This window comes from Melanerpes formicivorus, unplaced genomic scaffold, assembly GCF_026170545.1.
Source record: "Melanerpes formicivorus ecotype bairdi unplaced genomic scaffold, bMelFor1.0.p_v2 SCAF_31, whole genome shotgun sequence".
NCBI lineage: Eukaryota > Metazoa > Chordata > Aves > Piciformes > Picidae > Melanerpes > Melanerpes formicivorus.
The window spans coordinates 3,927,832-3,945,515 of NW_027142383.1; the positions used below are offsets into that span (position 1 = coordinate 3,927,832).

Genomic DNA, 17,684 nt, shown 5'->3' on the forward strand with positions numbered 1-17,684 from the left:
AGAATTTGAGTTATTTGGAATGCATTCTTTCGAATAAAACAGCTGGAGAACACTTATTTAAGGGATGGCAAATATTTGGAACTTGTAGTAGAAAAACGTTGCAGGAGTAAGATGACTATGTAGTAAAACTGCTAAAACCAGGGTTTTAAATAGAAAAAATAATTTGGGGAGAAAAGAGACTTCTAACTGAACAGTATTAAAGATTACATTATTTCAAAGAGCTAGAGATGCAATTTTAAACAAGCTCCTTAAACTTCTATGGAAATTGGACACTGAAAGAATGAAGTCTGACATATCAATACTTTATTGTAATGCATAATGATTTATTTTTGAACCATATAATTTCTGAGGTTGAATAATGGCATGTAGGCTCCACTGTGAATCCTAGGGTTTTGATTCTTTTATCTACTCTCGAAATACGTATGTAAATAGCAGAATCAGTACATGGGGAAGGCATCTCAGCTAAATTAAGCCAGGTTCATATAAGCCTATTTGGGTGAAATGAGAAATTTGAGTAATGGAATAAATTGGTTCCTCTTTCTTAGCAAGAGGTACCCAAGAAATAACTGGCTTAAGTTTTGGCTCAAATGGAGTTTGTATAAAATTATGCATCATTAAATGCAACATTCAAATCAGAACAGAAGAAAGACTTAGTCATATTTTATGGAGACAGCTTGAAGTGAATGGAATTTAAGTGCTAGGTTAAAATAATGTGGAGGCTTTTGGTAAAGTTATTTCTAAGGAGGAAAATGTTGGTTGTTAGTAGTCTATAAACCATTTGGAGACCATAAAGCTAAAAAAGCTGCAGTGGAAATACTGCCAGAACAGGACAGAAACCAATTACTGGCATAATATTGACCTAGTTTCTTTACATCTCAAATTAATATGATTGTAATAAATTAATTATTGATGAGCAAAACTTGTATGTTATGCTGTAGTTGTGAATAAAGCAAGAAGAGGTTGCTCCTGCAAACACAACCTTGAATTTAAATGAATGTAGTCTGAATTGTCAAAATAGACCAGGAAGCACTGTAAAATCCATCATTCTTATTAAAACTTCTATACTTCATTATTATGTCAAAAACGTTTCTCATACAACTATCTATGATGGAGATTGGAGTCAATACAGCTGACCAATATGTGGCCTAACCAGTACAGTGTACAGGGGCAGAATGACCTCCCTGCTCCTGCTGGCCACACTGTTCCTGATGCAGGCCAGGATGCCATTGGCCCTCCTGGCTCCCTGGGCACACTGCAGGCTCATGTTCAGCCTGCCATCGACCAGCACCCCCAGGTCCCTCTGCCTGGCCGCTCTCCAGCCACTCTGACCCAGCACTTGGATGTGTTAAATCTCATGCCGTTGGATTCTGCCCATCTGTCCAGCCTGTCGAGGTCCCTCTGCAGAGCCTCTCTACCCTCCAGCAGATCAACTCCTGCCCCAACCCATGACTTCAGCATTTGCCATGAACAATGGCTAGTGACCATTCCATTTATGATGAGGTATAATAATGACATTATCTCCTGTATCCACAATCATTGAAAATTGTATAGTTTGTCCACAAGGGTGTCTGACAGATACAATCTGTTCCAGTTTTCCCTTTTGGATTTCTACGGTCAATGAGGTACTAGGCATATCGGTGGAACCAGAGACTTCTTTCCCTCAGATCCTGTTAGAAGTTTTAGGCACTCGGAACTCAAATGGTATTAGCTGAGCAATTTTGGTGCCAACCGGAGTGCTAACAGGAGGGGCAATGGTATAGAACATAATTTTCATAGCCCAGTCATAATCAGAATCTATTGAACCAGGAATTATAAGGATGCCCTGTCTAGAGGTAGACAATCTACCAATTAACAGAGCAAAGGGTCTGTGACCCAGAGGACCGTGCCAATTGAACTCGACAGCGCTTTGTGGATTCAAAAGTGATATGTGGCTGCGAGGGGGGTGGGTGGGGGAGGTTGGTCCAAGCACCCTGGTTTGGTGTCGTCACGTGGTGTGTACTCGCACTGCAGGAGCAATTTCCCTGCCTACGACAATCTGAAGTAAAATTATTAGGTCTGTGACAGTGAGCACAGCACTTTCGAGTCTGTCCAGCAGTCAGGCAATTTGATTTAAGGTACCTAGGTTTCCAGAAGCACGATGTTTTCCACACAGGTTGTTTTCCTTGTGCGGTGGCCGTACTGGTGGTTTCAGGACTGCTTCTATGGCCGTGGCTAGATACATTGCTGGTTTTCGGTGCTTCATTCATTGTTGCGTCCAGCAGTCATGAGACAGTGGCACCTGTTGATAAAATGCTGAAAACCTGTTTAGTTTCTTCGTTAGCATTGTCAAATGCCAAAATATCCAGCATTTTTACCTTCATATCGTGAGTCAGATCTGAATTAGTATTGAATGCCTTATGTATGGTATTGACAAAGGAACCAAGTGGCCCTGTTAGACCCTGCTGAGTAGTGAAAAGCGCCGGATCAGAATTATTGTCCTGGATTCTTGACCACTGTTTGATCGCTAAATCCTGACTTAATTGTAAAGCCTTATCAGGAAGTTGCATTTGCTGATATGATCCGACAAAAGTCTCGCCCCAATGAGGTGGTTATCAGTGACACCTTGTAAAGAGTCTGCTGGCTGCTGGGGCATGGCTTTCAAGTGAATTGCCACTTAATTGTGAAGTTGCAAGGTCTGAGGCGGTGTTATTTTCAACTCTCTGCTTGCTGACATGGGTTGAAACTCAGAGAGTATTGTCTTAGGATGTAACTTTGTTTTGCAATCAGGATATCATCCATAGACCTATAGATGAAGAAATCACAATGAGTCTATCTAAATGGTAACAAAAGCCAAGCCAGAGAATTCTGTCATGCCTTGAGGCTACCCATTGATATCGGTGGGTGGAGTCTGCCTTAATCGATGACTCAGTAGATGCAGACTTTGTTGAATCCTCCGGATGTAAGCAAATTGTAAAGAAGCAATCCTTCAAATCAGTAATAATCAGGTCCCAATTTCTGGGGATTGGGAGTTGGGAGGCCAGGTTGTAAGGCACCCTTCTCCTCCATGATCGATTGCTCTCAGATCATGTAATAAACATCATTTGCTAACATGCGTGTGTCAAAAGGGATTAACAAATGTGTTGAAAACAGCTGATTGATTACAGCAGTTTTGAATCCTGACTGTAGCCCATAGGTAGCTATGGCTTGTCTAGCTTCCTTTAACATTTGTTAGTCCAGAGATTGCCATATTCGTTGTTGACCTTCTAATACCACAGGAGATGCATGTACAGGAAAACCTACAGATTCTCCATCTGTGACTACATTTCCCACAATACCTTTCCACTGGCGCAGCGGGACAGTTCCCTGACCCTCCCACCTCCTGATCGTCCTATCGGAACTCGATTGGAACCTCCGTCCAGTGCTATACTCTGCTGATAATGTCTGGAATGTAGGAGGCGGGGGGGGGTGTAGCACAGCTGAAACCGCTGGGGGGGTAAGGGCTGCTGGTGCGGGCCGCTCCTGCCAGGCCACTGCTGGTGTCGGAGCTGGTATCGGCAGTGCGTCAGTCAGTGCCGCTTTGGTTGGAGCCGCCGGTATTCGCGGGGTCCGTCGCCAGGAGAGCTGCCAGGGTGGGGAGCGCTGCTGGAATGGGGGCCGCTGGGATGAGTGCCTCCGGGATGGGTGCCACCAGAATGGGCACCTCTGGGATGGGTGCCGCTGGGGTGGGAACCACCGCCGGGGTGGCCGGGGCTCGCGGGCAGGGTGCAATCGCAAGAATGCCGCAATTGCGAGCCTGCAAGCGCTCCATTTTTTTAAGAGGGGTTGTCGAATAAAGTCGCTGTTTGAGTTTCTCAGTGTCGGTGTTTTCATGTTCCGAATTCAAACCGTTGCTGGAGGTATTAGAGGGAGATGTTGATGAAAGGGATCGAAAATGCCGAGCCACAGGTTTCGCTGCCTTTTTACCACTTTCTCCCTGCTGGGTGCGAATGGCAGTGGTGGTGTCTAATAAACATGGTGTGCTCGCCAAGATGGTGGACGTGGCGTCTTCTTTCTGCAATGCCTGCTGCGTAGTGACCTCCGTTTTGATTTCACGCACCTTATCAGTTCGATCAGGATTCGCTTCTACTGCTATTGATGTAGCAGAAGCAGATTTTTTTGTGCAAAAGGACAGTAATAAAGGAGCTGCGATTCGTGTAGAAGGAGGAATAGCGGGCAATTGAAATTGTGAGGAGGATGCTGATGGAGTGGCAGACGATGTGCAGGGAGAGAGGAAGGGGGCAGAGGGTGGGGGGTGCCTTCCAAATCTCCCTTTTTCGTCTCGGTTAGAACCAAATGTCACAGCAGCTGAATCGGGAGTAGACTGCTCTGCTTTTATCGATTGCAACGTATGTGATGGTCCACCACACGGTGCTATAGCGAAAAACTTCTTTTTAAGTATTTAGCACCTCATCCCACAGCTGGGCTGCAATTTTGTCCCATGCTTTGGAAGTTAAAGCTTAGTTGCCGTGGGGATGATTCTGGGCCCAGGCTAATAGCCCTTTTAAGATCCCAGAATCGCCAGTAATACCTCTCATGGAGAGGATAGTTTGGAGGGCGTTTAGCACAGCCTCTTCTGTTTCACGGAGTGTTCCCCCTTGCCCCTCCTCCGGCTGCTCACCAGGCCCAGGTGAGATTCACTTCCTTTTCTGAGCACACACTGCTTATTTAGTCAGCACCAGGGCAGTGCTGGTTCAACCAGCTTTCCGTATCGCTCGGAACATACCTCTTATGCTGAGTCGAGCAGCATCGTAGCCCAAGGATCCCGAGGATTCATGTATATTCAGGCGCCAGGTATTGACGACGGAGATTGGAGTCAATACAGCTGACCAATATGATTGAGTATTGTTCCTTTATTGTTCCAGTATTGCAGGCCTATGGTGTGAGTATAGCACGGTAAAGTAAAGCAAAGAAGAAGAAAGGAAAGGAAAGGCAGAAGTGCGTAGCAAGGGAACTTCTACAACTTATATCAACTGGGAGTGCCTTGTTGGCATAGCTTCATTGGTTCCCTATGAGTGACCACACATCGCACTATTATAGATTATTGGTCCAACTACTAGTGACGCGCGAGGTTTGTTGATGCAGGTGCATGTCCTGTTGTCCCAAGATAACTTTCTGTGTTTATAGCTACCAGTGCCCTGTTTTAGTTACATGCTCCAGGCACAGCACTGTTTTGCTGAACTGCTAGCTGGCTCTGCACTTATGCTGAGCATGACCTACCACCATGTCAGGTTCTAGGCCTGCACTGCCAGATTGCTCACACTGCTCATCGCTGGCATTGCCACATACAACAGTCTTTGGCAAAGACAAAGCATTACTTAAGTCTTAAGTATATGGCATATGTGCCTAAATATGCAGATATGTCAAGGTGATAGATTTTATAACCTTGGTAAACAAAATAGCTTATAGCTTTTTGCTTGATACACATTTACTTGAATTGAGGATGGTAGCAGAATTTGTGTTTAATTAAGGACTTCTGTTGTGGAAAATTATAGGCAAGCTTATATAGAAGCAGAAAAGAGGCTTCTACAGCTATGTAAACCAGAAAAGGAAGGTTAAAGAAAGAGTACCGCCCCTGATGAGCAACAGTGGTGAACTAGTAACAATGGACAAGGAGAAGGCTGAGATTCTCAACAACTTTTTTGCCTCAGTCTTCACTGGCAACCCCTCTCCTCATGGCTCTCATGTTGATGGCCCACAGGATGGAGACTCGGAAGACAAAGTCCCTCCCACTGTATGTGAAGACAAGGTGTGTGACCAACTGAGGAACCTGAAGATATACAGATCCATGGGACCTGATGAAATGCATCCCAGAGTCCTGAGGGAATTAGCTAATGTAGTTGCCAAGCCACTCTCCATGATATTTGAAAAGTCATGGCAGTCAGGTGAAGTCCTTGGTGACTGGAAGAAAGGAAACATTATACCCATTTATAAAAAGGGTAGAAAGGAGGACCCTGGGAACTACTGACCTGTCAGCCTCACCTCCATGCCTGGGAAAATCATCAAACAGATCCCCCTAGATGACATGCTGTTCCAGTGAGCCCATTTCGATGAGGAATTAATTAATTACACGTACCACAGGTGCCAATAGGTATGGCTGTATTTAATACAAAAGGCACATGAGGCTGCACCATAGCGCTGCAAGGCACGAATCCCAAAGCAATGCACAACCCCATGAGCTACTCACAAAACCCAAAAGCAGATCCCGATCCCAAATAAAGTGCAGCATAACCCTGCAGGCTACCAAGCAAACTCAAAAGCAGAACCCAATCCCCAGCAAAGCACAACTAACATACCCTAAGCACCCTGTAAGAAACATGGAGGTAAAAAAGATCGTGCAGTAGCGGAGCTGACTGTCTCCCATCCAGGCAGGCATCCCTGCGAGATCAAATCTTGTCTTGTTGGATCAGAGAAGTGGCGGCCCCCCAGTAGCAATCATCAGTTTTTCTAAGGGTCCCGCATCCTGTGAGGCTGGGCCAGGGCACCACAGGAGGCTGGGTCTTGAAGTGAAAGCCCCACCTGTATTTCGCAACCCTGTTATGTAACTACTTAACCTACTGCTCATGCACACAGCCTGCTCAGGGGGTTGCATGACCCCTGCCCAGCACTAGCCTTCCTCATCTTCATCTATAGTCAACTGCTGTGAAGGACAACAAAAAGTCCTTCTATAAATATATTAATAGCAAGAGGAAGGGCAAGGACAACCTCCACTCCTTGGTTGACATGGAGGGAAACGTATCAAAGGATGAGGAAAAGGCAGAGATACTTAACACCTTCTTTGCCTCAATTTTTACTAGCAGGACAGAACGTCTTCCAGACGGCTGGCCTGCAGAGCTGGCAGAAGGAGCCAGGGAGCTGCATAGTTTCCCTATGTTCCAGGAACAGGTAGTTGGAAGTCTCCTCAGCCACTTGGATCCCCACAAGTCCATGGGACCGGATGGGATCCATCCTAGGGTGCTCAGAGAGCTGGCAGATGAGCTGGCCAAGCCACTCACCATCATTTTTCAGCAGTCCTGGCTCACTGGAGAGGTCCCAGATGACTGGAAACTGGCCATCGTGGTGCCCATCCACAAGAAGGGCCAGTTGGATGAGCCAGGGAATTATTGGCCTGTCAGCCTGACCTCATTGCCAGGCAAGATTATGGAACAGGTCCTCCTGAGTGTAATCACACAGCACTTACAGGATGGCCAAGGGCTCAGGCCCAGCCAGCATGGATTTAGGAAGGGCAGGTCCTGCCTGACCAACCTGATCTCCTTCTATGATCAGGTGACCTGCCTTCTGGATGTGGGGAGGCCTGTGGATGTAGTCTACCTGGACCTCAGCAAGGCCTTCGACACCGTCCCCCATAGCAAACTCCTGGCCAAGCTGTCAGCCCATGGCTTGGATGGGAGCACACTGCGATGGGTTAGGAACTGGCTGGAGGGCCGAGCCCAGAGAGTGGTGGTGAATGGTGCCACATCCAGCTGGCGGCCAGTCACTAGTGGTGTGCCCCAAGGATCACTGCTGGGCCCTGTGCTCTTTAACATCTTTATTGATTTTCTGGATGAGGGCATTGCGTCCATCATCAGTAAATTTGTGGACGACACCAAGCTGGGGGCAGGAGTCGATCTGCTGGAAGGTAGAGAGGCTCTGCAGAGGGACCTCGACAGGTTGGACAGATGGGCAGAATCCAACGGCCGGGTTCTGCACATTGGCCACAACAATCCCATGCAGTGCTACAGGCTGGGGTCAGAGTGGCTGGAGAGCGGCCAGGTAGAGAGGGACCTGGGGCTACTGGTCGATCGTAGGCTGAACATGAGCCTGCAGTGCGCCCAGGCAGCCAGGAGGGCCAATGGCATCCTGGCTTGCATCAGGAACAGTATGGCCAGCAGGAGCAGGGAGGTCATTCTGCCCCTGTACACTGCACTGGTTAGGCCACACCTTGAGTACTGTGTCCAGTTCTGGGCCCCTCAGTTTAGGAAGGATGTTGACTTGCTGGAGTGGATGTTGGTCTCTTCTCCCAGGCACCCAGTACCAGAACAAGAGGACACAGTCTCAGGCTGTGCCAGGAGAGGTTTAGGTTGGATGTTAGGAAGAAGTTCTATACAGAGAGAGTGATTGCCCATTGGAATGGGCTGCCTGGGGAGGTGGTGGAGTCACCATCACTGGAGGTTTTCAGGAGGAGACTTGATGGGATGCTTGGTGCCATGGTTTGTTTGTTTAGGTGGGTTTGATTGGTTGATGGGTTGGACGTGATGATCTTGAAGGTCTCTTCCAACCTGGTTTATTCTATTCTATTCTATCTCTCTCAGGTCTATTAGCGGTCAAGCGAGAGCTTGAAGGTCTTTCACCATCATCCCAGGATGTCAACACATTCCTATGCCCCCTCAGTTTCATAAACAAAGGGGCCTACAGACACATGTTATCCGTTACCCTTATCATGCACCTGGGAGTTTCTGGGCTCCCACTAAGCGTTCCCAGACACCCCTTGGCAGATGAGCAGGAACACCAATTATTCCCAGGCAGTCCTTGGCAGCTGGCTATGTCTAATCAAACTCCAATTAATTCTCCCCTGCTACACATGCTAAGGCACATGAAGAATGGGGAGGTGATTCAATACAGCCAGCATGGCTTTACTAGGGGCAAATCCTGCCTGACCAATTTAGTGGCTTTCTATGATGAAGTGACTATGTCAGTGGATAAGGGACAACCTTAGGATGTGATCTATCTGGATTTCTGCAAGGCCTTTGACACAGTCCTCCACAACATCCTGCTTGCCAAGTTGGAGAGAGAAGGATTTGATGGGTGGACTGTTCAGTGGATAAGGAATTGGCTGGATGGTCATATCCAAAGGGTGGTGCTCAATGGCTTGAAGTCCAGATGGAGAGCAGTGACAAGTGGTGTCCCTCAGGGGCTGTACTGGGACCTGTAATGTTTAATACTTATATCAATAATTGTGGTAGGTTGAGAGTACCCCCCAAGTAATTGGAAATTACCCCCAGAGTAAATTCTCCCCAAAAAAACAAACTCAGAACTTAGAAGCAAAATGAAAGTTATATTTACAAAAGTAAGCTAAAATCTAGAAGTATAAAATGCAATTAATATGTGCAAAATATATTTACATATATTTATAACTCAACAATCAGAAGTACCCCTCTGGGCAGTCCATGGGGACTTTTTGTAACCTCCTCCCCTCCCTCCCTTCCCTTCCCAGTACCTCACACACAGTAGTCAAAACAAAGATTATCCTGGCAAGGCCACAAAGAGAGAAAAGTTGCAAGCAGAAGCAACAGAAGAAGAAAGAACTATCTGGCAACCAAGTATAAGCTATTCAGCAAACAAATGGAATGATATATACCTATCAGTTGTTATTGTTCTGTGTCCAATGGTAATTTATTTACCTTTTTTTTACTCTAAGTCTATGGAAAATCCCTACTCTTATTTTGCAACTAGGAACTAGGGCAAACTTCCATCTTGTGGTGGGTGGAAGGGCAAGGCCAAGAAGCCTCCTCCCTTCCCCCTTGTAAGGTAAAAGGGCAAAAAATAAAAATTGAAGGGAAAAGGAAAAAAACTCGCAAGCTGAATTAGCAAAGCAGTGGAGCTATATTTACAAAGCAATGTAGGGTTTGCAGGGGAATATTTACAAATTTACAATATCTACAATATATACAAAGATATACAACAGAGTAACACAGAAATGAAAGTGACCCCCCTCAAGGCAGAGGGGTCCCCCACCTCCGCTTTCCCCTCTCTCCCCCCCCTTCCCCAGAATGGGATAGAAAGAGAAAGGAAAGAGAGGAAAAAAAAAGTTAGAAGCAGTTCATGTTAATTGGAAGGGAGTTAATATACCGGCCTTTATCTATCTTCAAGGCCGAGGCCTTGGCAGAAAGCCCAGCACAGAGACAGAGAGCGGCCGCACCGTGGAAAGGCGGAAGCAAGACTGACAGAGAAGTCCTGAAAATGCTCAGTTCACTCCCAGTTCCGAAGGTGCTTCCTCCCACTCCTCCAATGAAATTAGTTTAGACTATTCCTTCCGTTTACCAACTTCCGTCCACCATGTTCCCTTTCTTAAGGGGGCAACGTCAACCGGCCACAGTCCACCCCTTCTAAACAATTTCATTGGCTGTTCATACTGACCATCCAATCCAAAACGATATTTACAGTTCGTGAGTAAAGTTCATAGTCCATTCCGGCTATGCTCAGATGTAGATGATTCAAAAGTCCAAGAAAATCAGAAAATGAGAAAAATGGAAAACAGTTCATTTCTTCACCGATGAAGCGAAGAAAAGAGAAACAGGGAAATCTCAGGGTCTCTTAGTTGACTCAGGGCTCTCAGGGATCTCAGGGTTCGTGCACCGTAGACTCCTCGTTGATTCTTCCTTTGGACGCGATGTAGCTGTACAGCAGTTTGAAATTAACCTCTTTCAGCTAAAGTTAAATTTCTTTGTGGAATACACTGAATTTCACCATTCTCTTGCATCACCCAATAAGTGTGACCCGGACCTTCAGCTGAAACCACCCCTCGGACAGGTTTAGCCTCTCCTGAGGGTGAAAATACCCAAACAGTTTTACCTAACAGATTCTTTTCTCTAACAACAGGAACTCTATCACCTTCCACTTTCCGTAGCAGATCTGAATGTGCAGGTCCAGCTCGGTTCACTGAACCTCTACTATTTACCAGCCAGGTTGCTTGTGCTAAATGTTTTGCCCAATTTTTCAAAGATCCACCTCCCATGGCTTTGAGAGCGGTCTTCAACAAACCGTTGTAGCGTTCAATCTTCCCTGAAGCTGGTGCATAGTAGGGAATGTGGAATATCCACTCAATACCGTGCTCTTTTGCCCAGTTCTTTACAAGGTTGTTCTTGAAATGAGTTCCGTTGTCTGACTCGATCCTCTCCGGAGTTCCGTGTCTCCACAGGATCTGTCTCTCCAGACCGAGAATGGTGTGGCGTGCAGTTGCATGTGGAACTGGATAAGTTTCCAACCACCCAGTGTTTGCCTCTACCATAGTAAGCACGTATTGCTTACCAGAACGAGAACGTGGTAGAGTGATGTAGTCAATCTGCCAAGCTTCACCATACTTGTACTTGGACCATCTGTCACCATACCACAAGGGCTTAAGTCGTTTGGCCTGCTTAATAGCAGCACAAATGTCACAGTCATGGATGACTTGTGTGATAGCATCCATGGAAATGTCTATGGATCTGTCACGAGCCCATTGGTATGTTGCATCTCTGCCTTGATGTCCTGACGAATCGTGAGCCCACCGAGCTAAGAATATCTCACCTCGGTGTTTCCAGTCGAGATCAAGATTAGAGTCCATGTCTACTTGAGAAACTCTTGCAGCTAGATCTGCCTGATGGTTGTGTTGCTGTTCCTCAGTAGCTTTGCTCTTAGGAATGTGAGCATCGATGTGTCTCACTTTCACTGGAATTCTCTCGATTCGATCAGCAATGTCCTGCCATAGGTTGGCTGCCCAAATGGGTTTTCCTTTCCTCTGCCAACCACTCTTCTTCCAGTTCTTTAGCCAACCCCACAGAGCATTGGCTACCATCCATGAGTCGGTGTAGAGATAAAGCTTTGGCCATCTCTCACGTTCAGCCACGTCGAGAGCTAGCTGGACAGCTTTTACCTCTGCGAACTGACTGGATTCTCCTTCTCCATCTTTCGCCTCTGCAACTCGGCGTGTTGGACTCCACACTGCAGACTTCCACCTTCGCTTGTTTCCAACAAGACGACAGGAACTGTCTGTGAACAAAGCATATTTCTTTTCATCATCAGAGAGGTCATTGTAAGGAGGAGCTTCCTCAGCACGAGTTACTTTCTCTTCTGGAGGCTTAGCACAGTTGATACCTTCAGGCCAAGTTGAGATCACCTCCACTAGACCAGGTCTTTCAAGATTTCCCATTCGAGCTCTCTGTGTTATCAGAGCCATCCACTTAGACCATGTTGAGTCTGTGGCATGATGTGGTGTGGATCCTTTGCCTTTGAACATCCAATTCAAAACTGGTAATCTGGGAGCTAAGAGAAGTTGTGATTCAGTTCCAATCACTTCAGAAGATGCTTTTACTCCTTCATAGGCAGCTAAGATTTCTTTTTCTGTTGGAGTATAATTAGCCTCTGAACCTCTGTAACCTCGACTCCAGAAACCAAGAGGTCGTCCACGTGTCTCCCCTGGAGCTTTTTGCCACAAGCACCAAGTTGGACCATTGTCACTTGCAGCCGTGTACAAAATGTTCTTAATGTCTGGACCATCTCGGACAGGTCCCAGACCCATTGCTTGAATTACCTCTTGCTTTATCTGGTCAAAGGCTGCTTGTTGTTCAGGTCCCCAGTGGAAATGGTTTCTCTTTCGAGTCACATCATACAGAGGTTTCACAATCTGACTGTATCCAGGAATGTGTAGTCTCCAAAATCCCACTATCCCTAAGAAACGTAGGGTCTCTTGCTTGTTTGTGGGATTTGCCATGGTAGAGACTCTATTTACCACATCCACTGGAATGTGTCGGCGTCCATCCTGCCAGCGCACTCCCAGAAATTGAATCTCTGTGGTAGGTCCTTTCACCTTGTCTCGCTTGATGGCAAAACCTGCATTCAGAAGAATGTCAATGATTTTGTTACCTTTCTCAAAGACTTCCTCAGCAGTTTTGCCCCAGACGATGATATCATCGATGAACTGGATGTGTTCCGGAGCACCGCCTTTCTCCAGAGCATCGTGGATCACTGCATGACAGATGCTTGAGCTGTGGATCCAGCCCATTGGCAGCCTGTTGAAAGTGTACTGGATTCCTCTCCAGGTGAAAGCAAACTGAGGCCTGCATTCCTCTGCTATGGGAATAGAGAAAAATGCATTAGCAATGTCTATGGTAGCATACCATTTGGCCTCTTTGGATTCCAGCTCATACTGTAGCTCCATCATGTCTGGTACTGCTGCACTCATAGGTGGTGTCACTTCATTCAGGGCTCGGTAGTCTACTGTCAGACGCCAGTCTCCATTCTGCTTCCGCACAGGCCACACTGGACTGTTGAAAGGTGAATGAGTTTTGCTGACGACTTTCTGACTCTCCAACTGACGAATCAGATTCTGAATGGGCAACAAAGAGTCACGGTTGGTTCTGTATTGTCTGTGATGCACAGTTTGAGAAGCAACCGGCAATTTAATGTCCTGTATCTTATGTTGTCCCACAACTGCAGATTCATCAGAAAGTTCAGGTCTGGCAGACAGCTTCAATTTTTGTCCATCAATTTCTATAGAAGCTACTCCAAAAGCCCATTTGTAACCTCTAGGGTCTTTGAAACGCCCTTCTCTCAGAAAATCAATTCCCAAAATACAAGGTGCATCAGGTCCGGTCACAACTGTATGCTTCCTCCATTGTTTACCAGTTAAACTTATATTAACCTCTACCTTACTTAGCTCTTGAGATCCACCAGTGACTCCCAGAATAGTTATAGACTCTGATCCCTGATAATTTGATGGTATTATGGTGCACTGAGCTCCTGTGTCAACCAAGGCCCTGTACTTCCGAAATTGTGAAGTGCCAGGCCACTGGATGTACACATCCCAATAGATTCTATTATCTCTGTTATCCCTCTCCTCCCCCTGGCGGGAGGCAGGGCACCCCTAGTTATGGGGAACATGCGCACATGTGCATTGCACATATTGTGCAGGGTTATAACTTTGCATGTTATAACTGGAGCCACTGTTGGAGCCATAAGAGTCGTTCTGGGGAACTGTGGAAGTAACAGCTACCCTTCTGGTATTGCTACCTTGGGTTCTGCCACTTTGCAACTCCCTCAGTCTCCTGAAAAGATTAGAAGTTGGTTGGCCATCCCAGCGGTTCATGTTCTCACCAAACTGATCACGCAGAGTTATCCAAATAGTTCTACGTGATTGCCTTGGTGGTCTGTTTTGGAATGACCTATTTTGGAATGACCTGTTTTGGAATGTCCTGTTTTGGAATGACCTCCTTGGAGGACGTGTATTCCTCACAGATGAAACTTGTACCCATCTGGAGGGAGAATTGAAATTATCCCTTTGTGCCAATTGGGATATGGAATTTCTAAATTCATCTTTTAACTCTCTTATGCAATTCTGAATATCACCAGACATCGTTTTAATGGCCGAAACCAAAGAACCACGTGTTATGCTATCCTCCAATTGTCTCATTTGATCACTGAATTGGCCAACCGTAGGAGAAGCTCCGCCATAACTTCTTGACACAATTCTGCTTGCCAGAATGTTTGCATAATTAGAAGGAGCAAGTTTGATGATCTTTTTACCAAGACCAATACCCACAGGAATGTCATCAGGATTCAGAGTTTCATGTTCACCATAGAGTAGTTCTCTAACAGCAAATTCTCTCAAGCGCTTAATTCCCTCATCTATGGTAGTCCAGGGTTTAGGATTCCATGGGAGATCATCTCGGGAAGGGTATCTCAGGGCAACCGCTATTAAAAGGCGTATCCACAGATTAACCTTACCGAGAGCTTCGCCTAGATGTCTATCTATTCCATTGTCCCTTGAGAGAGTTCCTAACTGAGCTGCTGACTTGTCTCCAACTGTTAGAGCTGAAGCACCTGCATCATAACACCTACTAAGCCAAGCTAGAACTGGCTCCTTATCTGCCCTGGTGAAATCTTTACGGACATTTCGCAATTCCTCCCGTGGTGACGAACAGTCTGTAATATCATCTTGATCTTCATCTCCCTGAATTCTTTGCCCGTAAAATCCTGCTGTCATTCTCCTAAGGATCTCTTTAAGTTGAGAACCACCTTTGCCAGCTGCCTTCCTAACTTCATCTCTATCCTGCTTTGATCTCACTAGGTTAGCTAGATCTTTAAAACAAACCTTCTCTTCCTCCTGAGCAGGATCTTTTAGAGTAGAGGGCCCCTCACCAGGATCAGTCTCCTCCTCTTCTTCTCCATCTTTGGCCTTTCCAGCTCTAGTCTTTAAAGGAGCCACCTTGACTGGAGCTGTGTTTGAATTTACAGCCACCTTAATGGAAGCTGACAAGTCCTGAGATAAATCAGCTGCTGGGGCAGTGACTTCCGGTCCCACTGAGGGAGTGGGTGGAAGTGACGTTGCTCCGTTACTGGCCGACGGAGAAGAAGAAGGAGGAGAAGGAGTAGGCGCCATGTTGATACCAGCCGATGCCCTTGGCTGCTTGCTTGAATCAGCAGAAAAGTCATTTAGAGCTGCTTTACCAATTAACTTTTTAGCCTTCTTTTTGACTGACACGGGTTCTCCACAGTCCTCATCACTAGATGACTCTGAGACTGATCGAGAGCCACGGCGTTTTCTTTTTGATCTAGTTTTAATAACAAAACACGCCCTGGACACCTTTCTCTCTCGCCGCAAAGAAATCAGGAGATACACGATAATTATCACCAGCAACAGAATTATAGACACCAAATAAATCACCTTTGGATCCCAGGCATCACCTAAAGTTACTCTCTCCTCAGGCGGAATCTTAAACCCCTTTATCTCAATTGGGAGAGTGGTGGAGGTAACATTCCTGTATCTCACTGGCCATAGGAAATTAATACATTTTCCATACCATAATTTAACTCTATACATAACCCACATATAAATTGTCCGCACCAAATATTTACCCAGGTAATCCAAAATCAAACCCAAACAATACCTGTAAATCAGAGCCCCAAAAATAGAAAAGAATAATCGCTCCACAAACCACAATACCTTCATGTTTGCTAATTCAGCTAGAAAACACTAAATCAATCAAATAATAAATTAAACTAATTATCTGCCGCACGTTGGGTACGCCAATAAAAAAAATGTGGTGGGTGGAAGGGCAAGGCCAAGAAGCCTCCTCCCTTCCCCCTTGTAAGGTAAAAGGGCAAAAAAAAAAAATTGAAGGGAAAAGGAAAAAAACTCGCAAGCTGAATTAGGAAAGCAGTGGAGCTATATTTACAAAGCAATGTAGGGTTTGCAGGGGAATATTTACAAATTTACAATATCTACAATATATACAAAGATATACAACAGAGTAACACAGAAATGAAAGTGACCCCCCTCAAGGCAGAGGGGTCCCCCACCTCCGCTTTCCCCTCTCTCCCCCCCCTTCCCCAGAATGGGATAGAAAGAGAAAGGAAAGAGAGGAAAAAAAAAGTTAGAAGCAGTTCATGTTAATTGGAAGGGAGTTAATATACCGGCCTTTATCTATCTTCAAGGCCGAGGCCTTGGCAGAAAGCCCAGCACAGAGACAGAGAGCGGCCGCACCGTGGAAAGGCGGAAGCAAGACTGACAGAGAAGTCCTGAAAATGCTCAGTTCACTCCCAGTTCCGAAGGTGCTTCCTCCCACTCCTCCAATGAAATTAGTTTAGACTATTCCTTCCGTTTACCAACTTCCGTCCACCATGTTCCCTTTCTTAAGGGGGCAACGTCAACCGGCCACACATCTTCAAACTATAACAACGCTATAGACACTGGGATCGAGTGCACCATCAGCAAGTTCACAGATGACACCAAGCTGAGTGGTGCTGTCCATATGCCAGAGGGATGGGATGTCATCCAGAGGGACCTGGAAAAGTTAGAGGTGGGCCCAGGTGAACCTCATGAGGTTCAACAAGAGCAAGTGCAGGGTTCTGCACCTGGGCCAGAACAACCCTCACTATCAATACAGACTAGGGGATGAGGTGACAGAAAGCAGCCCTGTAGAAAAGGACTTGGTGCTGATGGACAAGAAGCTGGACAAAAGTAGACAGTGTGCGCTTGCATCCCAGAAGGCCAGTCACATCCTGGGCTGCATCAAAAGATGTGTGGCCAGCAGATCGAATGAGGTGATTCTGCCACTTTGCTCTGGTGAGGCCTCACCTGGAGTACTGCATCCAGATCTGGAGCCCTCAATATAGGAAGGACATGGAGTTGATGGAGCAGGTCCAAAGGAGCGACACAAAAATTGTTGGAATGCATGCACGGACTCCCATGTAGATGAAGCAGGAATCGTTTATTGGTACAGAAGAAGCAGTTTATATAGGAAAAATCGAGCAGGCTAAGCAATTCCCTGACATTTTTGTACCCCTGTTGCTAATGGAGTTTTCTTCTTTGATATGCAGCTGTCCATCGTTATCTTCATCCCATATCAGGTTGAGCTGTTCTTGCATGGAGGCAAGTGTCCTTCTGTCTCACACTTCAGGTTGTTTACTGCAGTCAGCTCCTCTTATCATCAAGCCATTCTTCCATTATCAGTGGCCTGTTGTTCTTTCTTGTCCTGAAACCTCCCACAAAAAATTATCAGGGGGTTGGAGCCCCTCTGCTATGAAGACAGGCTGAGGGACCTGGAGTTATTCAGTCTGGAAAAGAGGAGGCTCCAGGGAGATCTAATAGTGGCCTTTCAGTACCTGAAGGGGGCCTACAAGAAGGATGGAGAGAGACTGTTCACAAAGGCCTGTAGTGATAGGACGAGGGGCAATGGCTTCAAACCAGAGAAGAGTAGGTTTAGATTAGATGTCAGGAACAAGTTCTTCACCATGACGGTAGTGGAACACTGGAACAGGTTGCCCGGGAAGGTGGTTGGGGCCCCATCCCTGGAGATATTCAAAGTGAGGCTCAACAGGCCTCTGGGTAACCTGATCTAGTTGAAGATGCCTTTGCTTACTGCAGAGGGGGTTGGACTAGATGACCTTTGGAGGTCCCTTCCCACCCAAACCATTCTATGATCCTATAATTC

The 17,684-nt window shown here is 46.3% G+C and overlaps 1 protein-coding gene across 2 annotated transcripts in view; it reads left to right on the forward strand.

Moving 5' to 3' along the window:
• Positions 1-17,684, forward strand: part of LOC137449664 (mothers against decapentaplegic homolog 2) — a 219,618-nt gene that overhangs the window by 199,111 nt on the left and 2,823 nt on the right. The gene's annotated exons all lie outside the window — the stretch shown is intronic.